General features: G+C 42.4%; 2 long non-coding RNA genes across 2 annotated transcripts; both read left to right on the plus strand.

Annotated features, from left to right (window-relative positions):
- Positions 1-329: 329 nt before the first annotated feature.
- LOC127478830 (uncharacterized) lies at positions 330-16,677 on the plus strand. Its single transcript, XR_007907372.1, has 3 exons — positions 330-405; positions 4,950-5,039; positions 16,624-16,677. It is a non-coding gene; the product is annotated as an uncharacterized LOC127478830 (long non-coding RNA).
- Positions 16,678-17,185: 508 nt separating this feature from the next.
- Positions 17,186-18,040, plus strand: LOC127478829 (uncharacterized). The gene is made up of 2 exons (XR_007907371.1): positions 17,186-17,237; positions 17,934-18,040. It is a non-coding gene; the product is annotated as an uncharacterized LOC127478829 (long non-coding RNA).
- Positions 18,041-18,340: the final 300 nt, after the last annotated feature.

Consider the following 18,340-nt stretch of genomic DNA (forward strand, 5'->3'; position numbering starts at 1 on the left):
ACCTGACAAGTTTGTCCTTGAGCACTCTCATTTACAAAGTCCGAGTTAAAAAAACCCTGGTGTATTATCAGAACCGCTGCGTTTTATCAAATAACTGCCACCAGCTCCCCCCTGAAATAGCTCATTTACAAAGCTGTTGCCACCAAACTGTGGAAACCAACCATCAGTCAAAGGCTTGTTTTGGTCTTTTTTTTTTTTTTTTATATACTGATAGCAAATGAACTGCAGATGGAGCACTGTTTATACTTTCCCATCATGTCTGGGGTGCCGGGAACGGTCGCTGTGATGTCACTGCGTTTGGGCAGGATATAGAGAAAGCAGCAGGACTGGAAAGGTTTGTTTAGTGGGTTAGGGCCAGTTTGATTTGTGCTATAGGAGTGACATCAAGGTGCTTGAAATGGAAGGGTGTGTGACCTCACTTTTCATGTAGACCTATAGGGGAAACACCACACGGGGAAAAAGTTTTATATGTCTACTGATCAATAAGAAAATAGGAAGGACTTGTTCTTAGATTTTATGTAGCTGAGAGAAGCAATGCCTTAAAACATGATACCTAAATCTATCAGTGCCCCCCCAAGACAGGGATGGAGAGAGCAGATGTAGATTCAAACACGATCTTCTGTTATTCCTGCAATGTGTGACTGGATTACAACTGTCCAACAAACCACTGCGATTGGCCTGTGCAGGGGAGGAGGCAGGGAGGATAAAGCATAGCTAAACAGGCTGGTACAGCAACCAAACTGTCCAAGCAGCCAGAATGATGCAGCACCACTTCTCACCAGCACAGCCTCCCTGTTGGCCTCGAGGCAGGTGTAAAAGTCAGGCAGAAATCCACCTATTAGCACCTGCCCAGGGGTGAGCCGCAGCACCGCAAACCAGGACGGCAGAGGGGCTGGGATGGAGCTGGCCATCCTGGATCTGCGTTGTTAGGGGACTCTTCCCCCTCTGGAGAGCTTGGAAGTAGTCATTTAAGCCAGCTGGAGTGTGTTGTGCATGAAGCAAAGCAGCATTAATTAGGAAAATTAACCATAGACTTTTCCTCTTCCTAAACTAGGCTTTATCCATTAGCCCGTGGTTGCAGCAGGAACGCTGTAAGTCACAGCAGTGACTGGGACAGCCATTGTAAAAGCCTGATAACAGAGAGCTGCAAAGCACACAGGCAGTGATAAAGAAAACAAATCAAAGTTATGGTATCACAAAAGGAACTTTGCCTGCCTGGCCACAAAGCAGGGTTTCTTTCCAATATTACTTCCTCATTGTCTAGCGAGTGTTTTGTACTAATAATTGTAAAAGCTGCAAACAAACCATGGCAGCCTGTTGCAATATCCTCTAGCAAACAAAGGCCTCTCTAGCAACTTCGAAGGAGCTTTATATGTAACTCTGCTTTCCTAAGCACAGAGTTCATCTCAGCTAAACCAGTGTCTAGCAGAAATGTGGGAATGAGTTCTTCATATGGCAACCTATGCAGGGAGAAAAAATGTCCTCTGTTTTTATTTTAATAATGAATTTTCAAGGCTTCTGTGCTAAATGATTTTGTTCTGACTGTAGTGTTTAGTGCTCAATTTCATTGCTGTCTGTAGGAAAGTGCATTATTATGTGTTTAATAGTCACTTAAGGCTCACTTAAAGTTTTTATTACACTATGCTTATTAATAGTGCACAGCTTATTTCTGGAGAGGCTCCATTCTTCTATTTATGTTTAACTAATGTTTAAAAAAAATGTGAAATTTTAAAGATGTTGGTAGTATCTCTGAGTATTTATGTTGGAAGGGATTTCAGGAAGTGATTTAGTCCCATTCCTCTGCTCATGTCGACATTAGAACAGGATGCTCGTGGCGATTTGCAGTTCATATTCCTGGTGTCTGGGACTTGAGGTGTCCCAGCCTGTTCAGTGCCTCTCAACAGGAGCCACAGGGAAATGTGCTCAGTGCAGCCACTCAGTTCAGCCCCCAGGCAGCCTTGGAAAAAGCTTGTGCTGTGCCAGTGTGTGTCTGAAAACCTTTCTCAGCGTTCTCAAGCTTTCCTGAACTGAGCTTGTGCTCTGAGGCAGAGGAAAGTAAATGTTCAGTTTAGTTCCATAGGGAGAAAAAAATTTGGGATATAATTTACTAAAGGTCAGAAAGGGGAGATATGGGAAGATATTTTGGCAGCCAGAACCAGTAATGGGCTTGCTTTCTGTTCACTTGATCTAGGCTTTTCCCTGCTCCTACTTCATCACCCTTTCTGTCCCTAATACAGTGTCTCCTTCCCTGAATAGTTAGACTTCTATTCATCCCTCTGTTTGGCAGGAGAATCCTGTTTTTAAAGAACACCAAAGTATATACAACTTGTATTTTCATCTCTCATATTTTTTTACTTCACAACTACCCACTGACTTTGAAGGCTTGGAGAAAATGTAGGTTATCCTGCCCAATTGGTTTCTGCCGAGCTGGAGATGGTAAATAATCAGAAGACAGTGCAGATAGATGGGAACATATGAGAAATGTGGGAGAAAAGTTCCCTTCATTGAGCAATGTCCCAGGATAACTCTGACCCTGAGAATCTCTCCTATGCTGTGGCCAGAAGGAAACAATGCAATACTCCAAGTCGCAGGAATGGGTGACAGGAGGAGAACAGCCACAAACCTGCACAGGGAAGGACTAGCCTGGGGGATTTAAAAGATGTTTTTACCCCTGGGCTGCATTCTAATTTTGGTTATGATGGGGTAAATCAGGCCTAACTTTACTGACATCAAAGGCCCTGCTCAGTATGATCTAGCTTCATCTCTTAAAACCGAGGTCAAACCCACTAACTTTTGTAGGCGAGTTCTACCCGAAATGAATGGGTGGGGCAAGGCCAAGCCTGTGATTTTGTTATTTTCAGCTGGGCACTTGCACAGTTTGGTATTCACATCTGGCTTTGTCTTTTAAAGGGCCTATTTTTTGTTTGGCGTCTGAACTGGAAATTGCCTGGCCACAACTATTCAGCTGCCCAATTTGGGCGGGATGGGCTAGGGCTAGGCCAGCTTGAGAAATCCAGATGCAGAGGGGTGGGTGGTAATTTTTATGATCCTGTAAGAAAGCTGCATTGGATTCTCGGGGTCGAGGTTCAGGCTGTAATTAAAACAGAGCTTGTTTTTAGCCTGTACCAACGTTATTCCCACCCTTTAAGTTAGTGAGCTGTACGCAGAGCAGAGATGGAAGTCTCAAAGCAAACGCCTGTGACCTTATTTTGAATAATCTGTAACATTTTTCTATATGATAAGACATAGGCATCGTGCAAATGCTGAGGTGCAGATCCCAGTTCAGGTGGTTGTGCTTAGCTACATATCATTCTTCAGCTGGAAGCTGAAGGATGCCTTTTCTCAAATTAACACTCACTCTTTCAACTAACAGTATTTCTGGTCATAACTGTATCGCATCTTGTAGCCAGAGGAGAAAAACTAAGTGTTTTGCCTCGAGGCAAAACCAGTGTCAGTGCAAGTACCAACTTTATGTGTGCTTCAATCCTTTTGTACCACACGTCTTTCTTGTGTGTCTCAAAGCCCCGCCTGCCTGCCGTGAGGAGCTGTGCTGAATCTTTCAGGCATTCCCTCGGAGGAGTAATGCCCTCTGACGTGTCTTATTTATGAGTGATTTCATGTTGCTGTGATTCCACATTGCTTTAGAACCAGGGACTTGCTTTGGGTGCATGCTACATTAGACTTTTCTAGAAAATAGAAATTTAGCTGCAGTAGAAGCTGCTGGTGTGGGTGTTCGCCGCATTCCCGTGCAATTCCATGGTAAGGGGCTGGTCTGAAAGAGTGAGTAAATTAAAAATACACCCTCCTGGAACTATTTACATCCCACGACTAGAGGTGGGATGCATTAAATATTCTTAGCCGCCAGGTGGCAATAAGCTGTGGGACCGTAGCTGGGGACAGGGGAGAGCCATCGGCTGTGATATCGGGAACTGGATGCGAGAAGCCATATCCCTATGGAGCACGTGCCTTAGGGCTTCTGACGGATCCCAGCTTGCAGACAGCGGCTGCGCTTTCATTTAAGACCCGCTTGGTACGAATCGGTTTTCATTCCCCTGGTTGCCTTTTGTCATTTGCCACTTAGCAACGTCGCCTGCAGTGCTCGAGCATTCTCTGTGTCCCTTGGCAAGCGCCCGTGGTCTGTTATTTCAGCTGTGAGCCTGCTAGTCTATTGAAGTGATGATGGCTTTTTTAAGGAAGAGGGCAATTATCCTGTGCAGTTATGCTGAGCCCGAAATCTGCTCCATCAGTGTATCCTGTTTTCAGCAATCGGAGCATGTGGGGCTCTGCGCTTACCTAGCAAAGAGCTCCTGATAATTTAAGTTCTGAGAGAAATGTTTGCTTCTGGCCTATCATGTGGCCTTAACTTTTACAGAGAAAAGGGGCAAATTTATTCTCTCATGATTTTTTGCTACTGAGGCAAGAAGATAACCCTTAAGGACACCAGCAAAGCTCAGAAGCACTTTTCCCAAGTTGCAGGAAATCTTCATTTTAAGGGATGCTCTGGGAACCCTTTCTCTGTTTGCACCAAGGCATTTCTCTGTAGGTGTCACACTTCAACTGGAGCAGATTCCTTAGCAGTATAACACTACTTCAACAGCAATAAGGGCTCCACGGGCATTTCCTTAACATCCAAGAAGGAGCAGCTTCTGAAGCAGCCCCATGTCGAGTGCTTCTCTCTCAGTTCCTGACGGGGCAATCTGAGCCCACAGAAGTGACAAACGCGTTCTGCAGGAGGTCTGGTGTTTGGTGGTGTGTGCTGCAAACGCCTCTTACAAAAATTAGACCGAAGAGGAAGTTGCTGTAGCAAAGCCAAACACCGCAGACACGAAGCAGCGGTGTTGTAGACACTCATGAAGATTTAATATCTTCTGTGTGTATTATGGTATCACTCTTTAGTTACATGGCAGCACTACAGCTTTCTCCCGTTTTCTGCTCATTTCTTTGTGCAGGAAGCAAAATTATATCCAGCTAAAGCTCTGACTAAAACACTTTATGACATAATTCCTTGTGTGCTCAAATTCAGCTCCGACCATCATTTTGTAAGTACATACAATAACAATATACTGCCTTTGGTAAAGCAGTGTGATCTAACCAGGTAAAGATAAGAAAACCCCATATAAAGTTCAAAAAGGGCAGGGAATTAGAAGCCAGAGAGAGCCATGGTAACAGTGGGAAGATTGAATTTCATGTAACACTCAGCAGTCTCAGTGTGCAAGTTGCCTGGCCAAGGTAAACCACACAATAAGTTACTGTATAAACAGGGAATCACAAAGTGTGTGATCCTTTAATCTTGAAGTAGCATCAGTGCAGTTCTGTTCTAATTACCTTATTATGGATAGGAGAAGCTAATGTGCTTTCAGCTCTTGAAGAGGCATGGGAGCTTCTAATCATTGGAAAATAGAGACATTTCTATGGTTTCACATGCATGCTTGAAATCCAGCTGTCAGGCATATTTCTGTTTAGCTATGGTTTGGGAGGTGTTTGAGGGGAACAGCAGTTTAATGGAGCATCTGGATCTCATTGGAGACCTGTTCTTTGTTTTTGTGTTTCTTAATTTATTATTACACTTTCCAGCTGGGCTGATAGAGGCACAAAGAGGACAAGACATGGCTCAAAGTCACAAGGCAGATTTGTATTTCAGCTTAAATTCAAAAGTTTTCTTTTGCCTTTTGCTTTAAACGTTAAATGTAAGAGCTTGTAATACTATGTGATGATATTTTTGCTTGTCACTTGAAGTGTAACTTGTGAAATGTAATAGCATTCCTTGTTTTGAAAACAAAAAAAGATATCATGGAGAGCTTTATTTTTTTTCACCTTTGTTTTTGGTCCACTGATGTTGTTTTATAGAAACAGTTTCTATCCATTTTCTTACCCAAGAGCATATGGGGGGTGTGTCTGTGATTTGATAAGACTCCTGGCTGTCTGCAGGACACCTCTCTGTGTGTCAAGCATGTCAGCACTTGCCCCACTTTGTTGCAGATGTCCTTGTGCTGGAAACAAAAAAATAACCCCCCAAAGCTGGAGCTACACTGTAAAACGTGCTGTATGTTGTGGGTAATCAATACGTGATTCTTAATATGGATAAAGAAATCATAGAACGTGACAGCTGTTGACTGTATTGTATTGTTTATCCTAGTCATGAATCCTCCTGCTGGCTCTTCATCCTCTCAGTATCCATTTTCCAATTATTCCTGACAAGCTTTCAAAACAAAGCAAAGAGCTGCGGTGACATCCATGTTCTGATGGTTGCCTGCTGCATTCCTCCCTCACAGGACACAAGTTTGTTGTCCTCCCACCCCATTAAACTGTGCCAAAATGCAGAATTGTAATTGAGAAATAATGCATTCGTCCTCTGGTAAGGAAACAAGGAAATCCAAAAGGAAATTCCACTTGTAAGTCTCTTCGATTCTGTTAAGGCAAACTGTATTTTTGGGTGGCTGCTTGGAGGGGAAAACCCAAGCCCAGACATTAAGTTGAAGGTGTCAGTAACCTTGGCTGGCTGTTTACCACTTAGGGAAGTTCATGCCGTGTCTCATATTTGTAGATCACGTCCTTGATGTGTAACCCAGCCAAGTCCTTTCCATGGGCATGAAGTGGAAAGACAAGGAACTTATCCCAGAGCTTAATCTGAATGTGATACATAATTTTACAGGAGATTGAAGAGGGCTCTTGAGACAATGAATAGAAATACATCGAGAAGCAGCCATTTGGGTGTCAGATCTTTGGATTTATGTTCATGCCCACAGATCTAATTACTGCTAGTGAGCTGGAAATATCCATATTGACTCTGCTGTTCCTGCTGCTGATCGCAGCTGGATAAGCCAGCAAGTGAAAAACCAGAAAGTGCTTGGCAAACTTCAAATACTGGTCCAATTTCTTTTTGCTTGTGATCCATGCAGAGAAAAGCATGGGTGATTCCATTTACTTTTTATCACATCAGCGAAACCAGATCATCTCTCTGACTTCTGTGGAACAAGACATCACCTAATTCAAATTACAGCAGCCACGTGGGTGTTTTATGAGAGGAGCTGTTCTTCTAGCTGGGACCACTGGAATTGTCTCTGCACCCTTTCCTCCTGCCTTGCCTTTGAACTGCTCCTGTGCTCAAGTGATGTGGAGGTAAAGCCACAAACCTACTGGAGCACAGAGGAGACTTGTGAGGGCTGTGGATTTTATCCACTGTATTGCTGACAAATCCTGAAAGATGGATAGTGCCTCATTGTAAAAGTGATCCATAACCTGTGGTACTCTACAGGCAGCTGCAAGTGATGGTTCCTCCTCAAATCCCTGCATTTATTACTGCAGCTCTAAACATTACAATATAATCCCTTTTCCCTGTATGTCTTTGCTGTGTTGACTAAAATTCTCATGCCCTAACCACGGACTCACATGTTTCTCACTCACCTGGCAATACTGACAGCACTGCCAGGATTTGAAACTCTCCAAATCATTGGACAGCCTCGAGTAAATGCACAAGTTCTTGCTTTGGAGAACTCCTTGAACACTTTTGGGATGGATGTCAGCGATTCTGTCTCTGTCAGCCAAAAGGGCAGCAGACAAATACAGAGAGAAGAGCAGGATGACTAGCGTTGGAAAGCAGTGGGCTGGCAAATGAGAGCATGCAGAGCTTTAAAAAGGGGTGGAATTTGTTACATTCTTCTAATTTCCTGTGTTTTGAGGGTTTTTCTGGAGCTGTGATGGTACTGGAGACAGTAGCGATGAGGAGCTGGAGGGAAACACGAGCTTGCGTGCGCTCCTCAGTCACAGAAACTTCTGAAACCTGAATCATTTTCTTCTGGGAAAACTTTTAGTGCCAGTTATGTTCCAAAAGAATTTCCGGGGCAGCCTGCCCATCCAATTTCTCTCTTTCCAAGCTTATAAAACAGCAAGCTGATAGCCTGAATCTGTCCTTTTGACCCTGAGGAGGATAAGGCAATTGAGAAGTCATGGGGCTGCCCCTGGAAGCTGGGTTATGGATTCTGGCCAGAAGCATGGGAGCTGTAATTGGTGTGGAAGATTTTTCTTCTCTTAATCATGCCTTCATATTTGATCTCTTTCCAGTGTTCCCAAAGAACAAGTCATTAGGCACTCCTTTGGAAGCAGAAAGGCTTGAGGCAGCATAGCTTGAGATTTGTTTGACCTTTCAGCTCTGCTTTCCTTTGAGCCCAGGATTACCTCTGCTGTATGCAATTCGGATTATGTAGGGATTCCAAACATCTGAGAGAGTGAGGGAAATCGTAATTTTAGGGTCAGGTTTTCAAAGGAGCCTGGCCCCAGTGACTGAGACAAGGAATGAGAATTTTGGGGAGCTCCCGTGTCTTGGCTGGTGTGTTTTTTCGAGAAGTTTGGTAAAGTGTTATCAGGGTAGATGCTAAAGCTGCTTGCATGGAAATCTGAGGGGCTTGAGTGGCAGCTGAAAGTCTGAAAATTCCTGCTGCTAAGAACAGGTCTTACCCTGTGTTGCATGTTGAAGGCCTGCTGACATTGGAAAATATATGAGAAAAAAATCAGTGTGGAAAAGGAAAGAGTTAAATGATCAAAAAACCTCAAGAAATGGGTTATGGTTATCTGCCTTGACTGTCCAACAGGCCCAAAAAGGGTTTGCAGGACTGACCTTTGAGAGAAAAGCTGGCCCAACATGTCTGGAAAGAAAAGATTCCTGAAGGAGCTGCCTCTGCCAGCAGAGCTGCTGCAGAGATGTTTCCTCTTAGATAAACCATACCAAGGAAATCCATTTAAATAGAACCCCTTCTAGCCATACTATAGAATGGTTAACAGTTTGAATATTCAACCCATTTGTAAGCTATTATTAACAGAGCTAATCCGTGTTTTATATAAACACACTGCGTCAATTAGTATGTTTGTATTTATTAAATAGTGGAAATAACTGTTGTGCTTCTCCTTGAAGGCTTGGGGGCATTTCTGTTTTGCTCACAACTCCTTTTGTCCTCAGTAACATCTCCCTCTGACTCAAATCCCTAAGGGTATGGAAAATATTCCCAAACCTGCACTATGCTGTTCTGCATGCAGCTGCTTCAGAATATCCCAGAGACCAGATGCACATCAGGAGCAAACTTAAAGCCAATGATACCAATTCAGTAGGTGTATAATATCTTCCAGTGTGTGGAAGGAAACTCAGGACAGCTGATTTGTTCCACAGAAAATACTGAATTTGGTTAGTGCCCTTCAGTAATTGTAACCCTGGGTTACTATGATTCCCACTCTCCCCCCGGGCAGGGGAATTTGGGTTTGATCTTGAGTAACTGAGACAGACATCCCAAAGAACAGTAAATCCAACATAATACTTCCTTACCCCAAAATACACATTCCGAGACACTGGAAGAACACAGCTTTTTTTTTTTTTTTTTTTTCCTGAATTATTTACTCAGGAAAACAGATAAAATATAATACAGTTCAGGAAGCTCGTGAGCGATTAAATGAGTGTACTGTGCATACATCTTAATATGCAACATACATTTAGTTCCAACTGTATTAGTGCATGGAGTCAGAGGAGAGGAGATTTCTAAAGGCAAAGCAGGGGTTGCTCCAGCAGCCTAGGAATCAAGAGGAAGATAGTCTAAAAAGTAACTTAGCTTGGATTTTATTTCTACTTTGCATACAAGGCATCTGTGTAACTGTTGGGGTGCGTTTATTGAATTCCCTGTCTTCAGCTGACATTATCAGGTTCCTTTTCTTCCAGAGGCCTGTATGAGAGAACGTGCCTCTGCCCAGGGCCAATTATGAGGGCAAAGAAAGGCCTTTTTGTTTGGGTTTGCCTTTGATGTGTGTGGAGGGGAAGCACAAAACCTCACTGCTGGTTCATCTGACCCCTCTGCGGTGAGTTCCAATTGCATTTAGTCTCCAAATGACTATAAAAAGGGAAGGCTTTTCAAAGCTGTAATTCCAAATTATTCCCAGCACAACCCCCAAGCAGCTGCACTTTGTGCTGGGAAATGCCCTGAAGGCTGAAGGGGGAAGCTTCTTTCCAGGCCATGGAGATGTTTTACAGCTGTGAGTGAAAGTAACTTCCTTGGAGATCCCCTCCACAGGCAGGCTGGCCAAGCAGTTCTGTGGTTGTGAGGCATGACCTGGAGCTGTTCTCCCCAGCGCTGGGGGAAGAATGTGATGACTGGGGGTCTGCACATCCTCACCTCCTGAGGCCCCGCTTTCAACACTTTCCCCTCTCTTTGCACACACTCCCTGCATTTTGGAGCCCCACTAGCTTGTCTGGCCAGGTTTGGCTAAGCCAAAGGGAGCTGCCTGTGTCTGGGAAGCCGTTCCTGCCTGGCTGTGAGGTGCTGAATGCTCTTATTAATTGCATGAGGAAGCAGAGGAGTCCTGGGCTGGAAACGGTGCTGACACTGGGGCCATGTTTTGGTAATTCCAGTAGTGTTTGTTTTATGTACCCAAAACTTTCTCCAGCGGCTCTGAAAGCCCTAACTCCGAGGCCTGCCTTACAATTATCTGACAGCTAATTTAATCAAAACCCTGCAATTAACAAGCTCATGTTCTTCAGGGCCTCGTCTGAAGGCTTTGCAATTACTGACGGGCAGAACTCTGCAGACGCTGCACTGATCCACTAAGCTCGGCTCTAATGTTGTTTTAAAGTAATTACCCTCACTCACCGCCTTGTTTCTGCTTTGCTGTCCCTAAACTATGCAAATTCAGGAAGCTGCCTCTTGCACATGATTATAAATTGCTGGTTGGGGTAAGGTATCTTAACAGGCAGCTAAAATAGAATAAAATATTTAATGCATTTTCACATTGTGCACGTTCTGTTTGCGTGTTATTCACCAGGGACTCTGCATTTGGTTCACAACAATAAACATGAAGGGGAAAAGCTCTTTTCTCAGTAATGAGCAGATACAGCAGAAGGGTTTTGGCCTACAGTTCTTCCCTTGAGGAGCTTTGCCTGAAAAGAGTATGAAGAAAAACTCCATAACATATTAAGATTCGACCTGTTGCTGATTATATGAGAAATGCACAGGAGAAGGTCATGGCAGAGATTTAATAGGAGGGAGAAGGAAAGTAAGGTGCAAAATGTATCTTTAAAAATTAAAATTTTCCAATTTGTTATTAAAAAGAACAGCAGGTTTTATTAGTGGCTTATAAACATTGAAACCTGGAAGTGACAATTAACAGCAGCCCACGGCTTGTTAAGTCCATGATGGAAGGTTATAACTCATATGCCATCTGGATGTGGAAATTTTGTTGAAAGCAGCTTTTATAATGAGCTCATCATGCGGTGCAGAAAATTCTCCTGCAGGAACATGTCTCAAAGAACAGCAAGAGAAATGGGGGGGACACAACAGTTTTCAGAGACAGAATGACTAAATTCTGTGGGGGAAGGAGATTACTTTATTTTCACCTTTGAATTATCACTGTTATTCTGAATTCAAGAGGTGCAATCAGATCCTGAAGTCTGAGTTTCGTGTTTCTTTCTGAGTGGGACTGGTGATCTAGTTAGACTGTGCCATGTACCACAGAGAAAAAATCCCTGCCACAGACTTTCCTACAAAACTTACTCTGAACACCTGGCAGGGAACTGAAAATGGGAGAGGAACATAAACATAAATTATTAAAGATGGCTTGGCCCGATCCATCAGCTGACCTGACACATGCAAAAAAGATGGGGAAACTTGTTATGTTTAGGCTGGCAAAGTAGAAGACAGGTAATGCGTCATACATATTACATGACAGAAGGTAAATGCTAGTTAGAAGAGGTTATTTAAGTGATAACATTGACACACCAACAGATTCATGGTGACTTAAAGCCATTTTAGACTGGAAGAGGCTCTTAATTTTTAAAGCCCCGGGAATTGCCTGAAGCGAATCAGTTTTATTTAGCATTTAACACAGAGGAAATGCATATACAAGCAGCAGCAGTAATTAAACTTTCAAGAGTAGTTACAAGTAAAACTGAAATCACATATGATAAGCTCAGTTTGTTAAACACAGCTCATCACTTTAAGGAATATTAAGATGCATGTCATGGACCCAGAGTAATCCGATGTAGATGCTAGTTGTTTGAGCAGTTCCATAATTAAAACCAGACTTTTCTGATAGCTGTGGCTGTGTCCACACTCCTTTGAAGTGCTTGACCTTGAAAAATATTTGCTGCACTAAATGGCCACGCCCACAGTCACCCATGGCATGTTTTGGAGCTGTGGCAAGAGGAGCTCACCGAGGGCACACAGCAGCCCACAGCCTGATCCAGGGGCAGCGACTGCTCTGAGCCCAGACAACCAGTTTGATTTTTGGATGTGCTGAACACACTCTCTGCTTGCATTTACATTCAGAGACGCTTCTGACAAAGTAAATCATCAGTTTTCCAGTCATTTTTACAGTGGCACTTCGCAAAGATGTGTTCTCAGCTGAGATTTCACACCATTAGTCATGTTGTTGATTCAGCCACTCATCCCGAAGCCTGGGCTATGTCTCCTATCAGCTTCTGCCTTGCATATCCTTTGCTTTGAATTATTGCTGGTAGCACTGTGTTGAAATCAGCCTGTGCATATAGAATGTGTTTTATACTAACATACATATTTGCTTATTTTGCTAAAGACCTTCAGGAATAATGTTTAGTTTAAGAAAATACTGTATTAAAGTGGTACTTGCCACCGAAAACACTGGGACTTTCCTGACAGACCATTCAGCTGTATGAGACTAAGGTACTATGGGATCCTTCTCTTAGCATGGGAAAGATGTTAAAGAAGCAGTTTAAGCCCAGTTCAAAATGAGACTCACTACTACACCACATCCATAGTGTTGTTTATAGAATAAAAAAAACCTATTAAAATCAGAACTATAAGGGCTCAAAGTCAGTGAAACCACTCTTGAATCATTGCATATATTTGGAACACTGACATTATTAGACTTATGAGCATCTATTGTTAGAATCACAGCTTCAGTCATACCTAAACTGAAACCTTATAGAAGTACTCTTTAAAATCTTAAAGCCATGTAGCAAATGGATTTGAAATTGGGATAATTTTTTTTTTAAAGAAAGTCTCAAAAACAAGTTTTCTTCTTAAATTTGACAAGAAAATGGCAAAGTGTGTTAAAAATATTATTCTGGTTAGTACTTTGTTCCACTTTATTTTCTGTTTTATATGGTACATGATAAAACACAGTCTGCACAGAGAAACTCAGTTGCAGGGACCTTGATTTTAAGTGGGAAGCTGAGGCTTTCTGAGAAGCTGCAAAGAGTGACCTCTGGTATCTTCTCCTGAATGAAAAAGAACATGTCTCTTTTGACATGTGTTCTTGCTATCTGCTGACCTCAGCATTTGAGAATGTTTCAGAATGGGACAGGACTGAATTAAGAGAACTTGGATGAGTAAATCCTCCTGTGGCTCTTTAGGAAGTCATAATCTGCAGAAGGACTTTTAGTTGCAAGGAGTCTCTTCTACTTAGAAGACAAAAAGGGGAAATTAAAAGCCCCTATCACACGCAGCTCGCTGTCTGATTTTTCCCCTCATGTGCAGCCAGGTTTCTCTGAGGAAAAAATCTTTAGTGATAATTGCTATTTTCCATAACAGTGCAGGAATTTTGGGAACAGATGCTGACTGATTCCGCTCTGTGCAGTTGGACTGCCAAGTTATGAAATGTTTGATGTACAAGCGGAGTGTGAATAAAGGTTTTATTACTTTGAACAAGACATCTCGGCTCAAAATTCCCTTGCTTACATTTGCGTGGATATTAATGACCTGTTAGTTAAATGTGGATATAAAAATGTCAGATGGACTCAAATGGATCAGATTATATCCCTTCTCAGCTTTGCCCTTTAAATGTTTTATGGTTCCTATCCCTGGGCTTCCCTCCTCTTCTCCTCTTGTGTTTACTGGTTGTTACATGGTCACCTTTTTAGATACAAATAAACCCACAAATCAGCAGCTGCTTTTATTGTCATTTACATCAGCAGGGTCGTTGTCTGTGCTTTCATAGATGAAGGAATAGTTTCTAAATGGGATGTGTGCGGAACTCCTTATGTTCCTCTTTATATTTAAGATGATATCTCTGAAAAATATCAAATTTTCAGATATGCTAGGAGAAATTTGAATTAATCCTCTTTAGGTCTGTCTCGAGTCTTAAAATACTACTGTTGTTAGTCAGTAGTATTTTGCCCATCTTTCATTTTTGTAATGAAAGCTTTATCACTTAATCTGACAACGGTTAAAAAAAATGAGTGATATGACCAGTTTTTAAATTTCCTTACGTTCTTTTTCTCTTCTCTCATGGCTTTGTAAGTGAGGACAAACAGGAAAGGCGAGTATGAAGAACTGTGCGTTTCAGGAATGGGACCGATGTGTTTAAATACATTGAAAGAGAAGATGAATTTCAGCGTTTAATGTTACACCACTGTACAGTTTCCAACAGGATCTGTCTATTAATCCTGGTATTAAGTAGCTGTGTAGCATTTCAGAAATGATAACTGATGCTAGCAATGAAGCAGTGAGCTCCCAGCTTGCTGCCTCTCTGGTGCTGCAGTGCGAGTGTGATCTGGCCGAGGCCCAAGGCAGTGCTGCTGAGCAAGTGAAGTTACAACAGCACTGGCTTTTGTTCTTCTTGTCACTGCAGCTTCCAAAGGCTGTAAAGTTCTCCTGTGGTGCTGATCCTTCTCCTAATATTGTTGTGTGATACTGTAGTTGTGCAGGAGTTGTGTCAGCACCCTCCAAGCCAACATCTGGAAACTGTTAATTCTTCACAGTGCACGGGATGGCACAGACACAGCTGGTGCATCTTGCAGTGGTATCTTAAATCCTCGTGAGAGGATTTGTGCAAGACCAGTTGTGTCTGGTTAGTACGTGTTTTCCACAGAAATTAGGAAAGCTCACTTGAAAAGTCAAGGTGAACTGTAGCTTTTCATTACTGCTTTTTTATCTGGACTCTTTCTTTGTTTTAATAATATCAATACTGGCAACACTCATCAAGCTCCTTTGATTCTCATGGGTCCACTAAGAGCTGGGACTGTTCAGCACGGAGGGAAGTGCAGAAGACAAAAGCAGAAGTGATCTTGCCTTTTAATTTATTTTTTTCCCCCAGAATGCCTGCAGCTATGATTTTCCACTCAGTAAAGATTTCTGACCTAAAGGAACAAAGAGTAGGCAGATGCTCAGAGAACAAGAGATAGGGATCTAGGAAGATTTTAAGACCTGAAGCTCAAGGCAAACTAAAAATCCATCACAAACAGATTAACAATTAGCTGCTTAGCTGTGTTCTGACGAGATTTCTGAGGGCTCAGAGAATTCTTGGTGGTTCAGAAAGAGAACTTAACCTTCTCCTAACATGCCTCATGTTCTGTCAGCTGTGCAGAGGCAATGGAAAACTCTGTCGAAACAGATGGCAGGGTTAGCCCCCCGCCACTGAATAAAAATGGGAACTTCAAGGTCCAGTTAATGGCTGGAGAGCCAAGAAACATTTGGAAACTTAGTTCAATATTGAATACACCCCAAAGAATACACTGTTACAATTCCAGGACTTCTTGGCTATGGCCAAACTCTGGATGCTGCAAGAACAGTCATTTCCCAGCTTACGCTTCCAGCCAGAACGAGGAACTGCTGAGGTGCACGAAAAATAAGATGTAGCACTTAACATGGGTTTAGGGCTTTTGAAAAAAGACATGTTCAACAGCTGGGTCAGTCCAGCAGAATATGTTTTTGCCCGGTGCTTCCTGATAATCTACTATGCCGTTCAATACTAACTTTTCATATACTAAAACAAATATTATGTTAAAAGCAATCACGTGCATAAAGTATACCAAGAAACGACATGCAAAAATATCTGGTTTTTCTATTAAAAACATGCTGGCATGTCACGCTGACGAAAGTTTCACAGAACAGTTTGGTAAAATGTGGAAACTGTGATCTGTGTAGCTGAAAGGGTTTCAGATGCTGGTGGCATGACTACTAAAAGCTAAACAAAGTCACAGAGATGTTGCTTTACGTGCATCCAATGAAACAGATAGTGGGTGCCAGTTAATGCTGATCAATAACATTGCGCTGATTAATAATGAAAAACAGTCTTGCTATGATCTAAAGAATGCACTGTTAAATAAGCAGATCTTACTTGCCTGAGTTTGGAATAAGAACATAAAGAAAGCTCCTACAAAGTGTTTTCAGTAGTGATCAGTGCTTTATATCAACCCCAATCAAGATACTAGTTGTTTAATCATAACTGTAAAGGTCTGCAAAGGTGTTTTTTTCCTATGGAATGAGTCCAATGGAAGGGCAGTGCTCCTCCCTGCAATGCAGTAGGTGCAATCTTACACTGCTCCATGTCTGTCTCTACCTTTGCACCTTTTGCCTGTACATTAGGAATTCAGCATGGAAGACCAGAAGTGTAGTGCTGTTGGAAACATAACTGACCTCTTAGTCTTGCACACAAGTGACTGTAATCAGGTTCAGAACGTCACTTCCCAGTCGTGTCCTGCTGCACTCCCTTCTTCCTTCTGCAGGGAATGCACAGCCTCCACTTAAAATCAAGGGCAAGGGCTGAAAGATAACTGTGATGCCTGATAATTGTCAGACTACCCCTATTTGTTGTCCTCAGCTTAACATAAATGACTTCCTAAGGATTAGTGAAGGCCACCAGACCTACTCTACTTTTTTTTTTTCCTTCTAGAATTTCATGAACCTACTGGATGGATGTGAGGAGCTAAAGCCAGGTTGCTGTTAAACTATATCTTAAGGTAAGCTGTTAAACACCCGGTGTTATTGCTTGTTTTGTTTGTTTGGGGTTTTGAAGAAGCATTCACATGTCCAAGGAAGCTGTGGGAGCTAATCATTAGATTCTAAGGATCTTGAGGATCTTCTTGACAGATCCCAGCTTGCTGTGGTGGCTCTCTTGGGGCAGCTGCTGTTACTTGGGAGCAACACATTTCGGTGCCTCTTTTCTTGACAGTACTTGGGATTAATTTAATCTGCTGTTACCTGAATATCTCTATAGACAAGAATCTATCTTGAAGGAAATGGCTGCAGAGATCCAAACTGAATTATGGTTGCCACATTTGTTTACAGAGATGGGGTGTTTTTATAGCTGAGATTTTCACTCAGTGTTAGTTTTGATAAATTGACACAAGCAAAAGTCATTCCTTAACTGAAGTATTTGGAAACAGTATAAGGGAATAAAAACAGATGTTCAAAACTAGAAAACAACTCTTTTAAACATATCCATCATTTAAAACAGGAAACATCCCTAAGTGAATTGCGTTTTCTGAAGTCTGACTAAGGACAAAGGTATCTCTTCTTGTTTGTGAATGTGTTCAGTACTGTACAAACAAAAGAAATGCCCTTTTCCCTTAATACCTCTACAAACAGACATTCTGCCGCTTTAATCTTACAGTGACAATAATGCAACAGTTTATTTCCTGATTTGTTGTGGCTATTCAACCTATGAGCTCGGATCATTTTGTTAAAACACAATTAAAATTTAGCATCTTGCCTAGTTTACCCTCCTAGTCAAATTTGTCCTCATTTGGCAGGGCTCCTTTCTAATTTTGACTTATTAAATTCTGTGAGAAAGATCAAAGGTGCCCTCCTGTTTCTCATTACACAGGATCAACGGATCAGATAATTCAAGGTCTGATAAAATGGCACAGGGAATTCAGCTGTGTGCAGCATTACTGTTATCAGGCCATTTTTAAGTAAGAGTTAAATTCCCAGTTCTTTCGTAAGCAGCATCAATAAGCTGTGCTTAGCAAGTACCTCTTTCCTGTAGAACAGGGTTTTATTTTTGTTTGGAGTTTTAAAATGTTCCATGTCATTTTAGGTTGGTAAGTGGAGTGATTTACTGACTGTGCTCGATGGATTGTATTGGCATCCTGGGACGACTGCACTGGAGCGTTCCTCCCTAAAATACAGCCAGTTCTGAGAAAACAGCACTATTCTCGTGAAAACAGCGTTTATATATTTCTCTTGCGTGTTTATCCTCAGCATCATCTTACTGGGAACTTGTTTAACCTGCCAAAAACCCTTCTGCACTCTGACTGCAAACCGTTCTGCAGCCCAGACTTGTCATGCAAACGCCACACGACTTCAGGCAGGTAGAGAACTTCAGTCCTCTGAGCACTGAGCACTGAGTTATCCCCCCCTTACGACTGCTGCACACTCAAAGCACTGCTCCCTCACTGGCCCTGTCGTCTGTCAGGCTGCACAACTTTGATCTAGGCAGTTGGCTTCCGGTCTTACCTCGGCGTTCACAACCTCATCTCGCTGAGAAGTCTTACCCAGGCGCCTTATCCTGAAAACTGAGGGCTTTCTATTTGTTTGGTTAACTCCCAGGGCTTGCCAGCGATCCAGCTCCTGCTCAGTCGGTGCTCAGAAGGCTGGTGCATGCCTCT

Source organism: Manacus candei, unplaced genomic scaffold (genome assembly GCF_025592945.1).
Source record: "Manacus candei isolate 608988 ecotype Guabito, Panama unplaced genomic scaffold, ASM2559294v1 h1tg000062l, whole genome shotgun sequence".
Lineage (NCBI taxonomy): Eukaryota > Metazoa > Chordata > Aves > Passeriformes > Pipridae > Manacus > Manacus candei.